Raw genomic sequence first — 2,972 nt, 5'->3', positions numbered from 1 at the left:
TTGCAACTTTTTCCCTTGCAATGGAAGCCAAAGTCCATTCCTCCCGGTTCTTGTCTTGGGGATCCTAATTACAAGCCAAGAAAACGTGACAATGTTTCCCTTGCAAACCAAGAAAGAACCTAATTCCCCTTCCTCTCCCTCTCCCTCTCCCTCTTCCTCTTCCTCTTCCTCTGCCTTTTCCACGCCTATTTCAACCCCAAACTCAAACAGCTCGCGTTCCTACAGCCAGTCAACCCTAAACAAAACCCCAAAAACATAACCCACCCCAAAAATATAACCCTAATCCCAACCCTCCATTTAGAAAATTCACGATAAATAGCGCAGCGCAGATGATGAAGAAATTGCAAAGGAGAATTAGCAGAGTCTCGTCCGTCATACTCTCTAAATGCCCCACCAACTTTTTCTACAACAGCGACCAGAAGAAGAAGAAGAAACCATCCTCACCATCTCCACCGCCACCCCACCGACGGCCACCACCATGCCATTGACCACCGCCACCCTCCTTCCGCCGCCCCCTTCCTCTTCCCGAGAGCCACTCACCGTCCTCCCTGATCCATCCGCCTTCTTCTCCACCTCCCTCCTCTCCTCCCCTCTCCCCACCAACTCCTTCTTCCAGAACTTCGTCCTCAACAACGGCGATCAGGCGGAATACATCCACCCCTACCTCATCAAACCCTCCTCCTCCTCCTCCTCCTCACCTTTTGCTATCCTTCCCGCTTCCACATCCCTGCCTACGTCTACCAGTCCTTCACCCCCGATCTCACCATCGCCGCCGCAGATGGCGGCGGCCGCCACGTCGTCTCCGCCTTCGACGACCTCAGCGTCACCCTCGATTTCCCCCCTTCGCTTCGCTTCTTTCTTGTCCGCGGAAGCCCCTTCGTCACCTGCTCTACCACTACCGCCGCCACCGCGATCTCCATCTCCTCCGTCAACGCCTTCATCGACGTCTCCGCCAACGCCTCCTTCACCAAACACACTCTCCGCCTCAACAGCGGCCAGACCTTCCTCTGCTACTCCTCCGCGCCGATGCGCCTCGCGCAGCAGGGCAACTCGCTGCTCTTCGTCTTCGTCCCGGGCTTCGCCGGCGTCGTGCGCCTCGCAGCTCTCCCTGATCCCGCCTATGAGCCAGTCCTCGATCGGTTCAGCGCCTGCTATCCGATCTCCGGCGAGGCCTCCTTCGCCCGGCCCTTCTATGTGGAGTACAGGTGGGAGAAGAAGGGATGGGGCGACCTGCTTCTCCTCGCCCATCCCCTCCACCTCCGCCTCCTCTCCTCCCACGACTGCCGCGTCACCGTGCTCGACGACTTCAAGTACAACAGCATCGACGGCGAACTCGTTGGGGTGGTCGGCGATTCGCGGGACGCTCAAGACCGACGCCATCTCTCTCGACTGGCATTCGACAAGAGGCCTGAGTGAGGAAGGCTATACCGAGATCATCTCCGCCCTCTCCAAGGATGTCGACGGTCTGTCTTCTGCTCCCATCACCACCACCTCCTCCCTCACGGCAAGGCGATCGCCCGGGCCGCTCGTTTAGCCTTGATCGCAGAGGAAGTTGGTTTCCCAGACGTCATTCCCTTCGTGCGGCAGTTCTTGAAGCAAACCATCACTCCATGGCTGGGACGGCAGCTTCAACGGCAACGGATTCCTGTATGATACAAAATGGGGGAGGAATTGTCACCAGGCAGGGATCCACCGACTCCGGCGCTGATTTCGGTTTCGGAATCTTTAATGATCACCATTACCATCTGGGCTACTTCCTCTATGCGATTGCCGTCCTCGCCAAGCTTGACCCAGCATGGGGCAGCAAATACAGGCCTCAAGCCTACTCCATGATGGCTGATTTCATGACCCTGTCCAGGAAGCAACATGCCAACTACACCCGTCTCCGGTGCTTCGATCCCTGGAAGCTGCATTCCTGGGCAGGAGGGCTTACCGAATTCGCAGATGGCCGTAATCAAGAGAGCACCAGCGAGGCCGTGAACGCGTACTATTCAGCAGTTCTCCTGGGACTGAGCTACGGGGACACCCACCTCGTGTCCATCGGCTCGACGCTCACCGCCTTTGAGATTCAAGCCGCGAAGATGTGGTGGCATGTGAGGGAGGGGGAAGGCATCTATGAGGACGACTTCAGCAGCCAGAACAGAGTGGTCGGAGTGCTGTGGAACAACAAGAGGGACAGTGGCCTGTGGTTCGCTCCTGCTGAATGGAGAGAATGCCGGCTGGGGATTCAGGTCCTGCCGCTGCTGCCCATAACCGAGGCCCTGTTCCGCGACGTTAGATTCGTAAAGGAACTAGTCAACTGGACTGTCCCTGCTTTGGCAAGGGAAGGAGTCGGCCAAGGTTGGAAGGGGTTTGTCTATGCGCTGGAAGGCATATACGACAGAGAGACGGCGTTGGAGAAGACGAGAATGCTAACTGGGCACGACGATGGCAACTCCCTTTCTAATTTGCTCTGGTGGCTTTACAGTAGGGATGCCAGTGCCCCCGAGCAAAGCAGCTCCGGATGGGTCAGAGACGGTTGGTTCGGCCATTACTGCCATTGATGACAGTTGCAGTTTGATGTTAAATGCTTCTTCCTGCATGCTTTCTTTTCGTTTGATTCTTCGATGGGATCGATCTAGAATCGATAAGAACATGAACATCAGGAGCTTGCAAACCTGCAGCAGTTGATTTCTTCTTCGCTTGATACAGTGATCGATCGATACTATGTCATTTTATTTCTTTCTTTTAGGTGTGGTGATATGATTGATTGTTATAATCTACAGAAGCATTATTCGCCTTATAATTTAGCTTTGTAAAGTTGAGCCATGATTCAGTTGCTCCGTGTTCTTCTAATCTTCTTGTAACTACAGATCTTTTGGATACTGGCATTGAAAATTATAAAAAGCAAATAAATTTGAAAGAAAATAATTTTTTTCTCATATTATTAGAGCAATTGCAATAAAAGAAAAGAATTTGAGGTTTATTTAACA

The 2,972-nt window shown here is 53.6% G+C and overlaps 1 pseudogene; it reads left to right on the top strand.

Annotated features, from left to right (window-relative positions):
• The first annotated feature begins 329 nt into the window (after positions 1-329).
• LOC141839852 (glucan endo-1,3-beta-D-glucosidase-like) lies at positions 330-2,553 on the top strand (annotated as a pseudogene).
• Positions 2,554-2,972: the final 419 nt, after the last annotated feature.

This window comes from Curcuma longa, chromosome 1 (genome assembly GCF_044706935.1).
Source record: "Curcuma longa cultivar G26 ecotype Majalengka, Jawa Barat chromosome 1, ITB_CL_G26_1.1, whole genome shotgun sequence".
Taxonomy (NCBI): Eukaryota; Viridiplantae; Streptophyta; class Magnoliopsida; order Zingiberales; family Zingiberaceae; genus Curcuma; species Curcuma longa.
The sequence above is the reverse complement of the archived record's forward strand: the minus strand, read 5'-3'. Positions and strand labels throughout refer to the sequence as shown.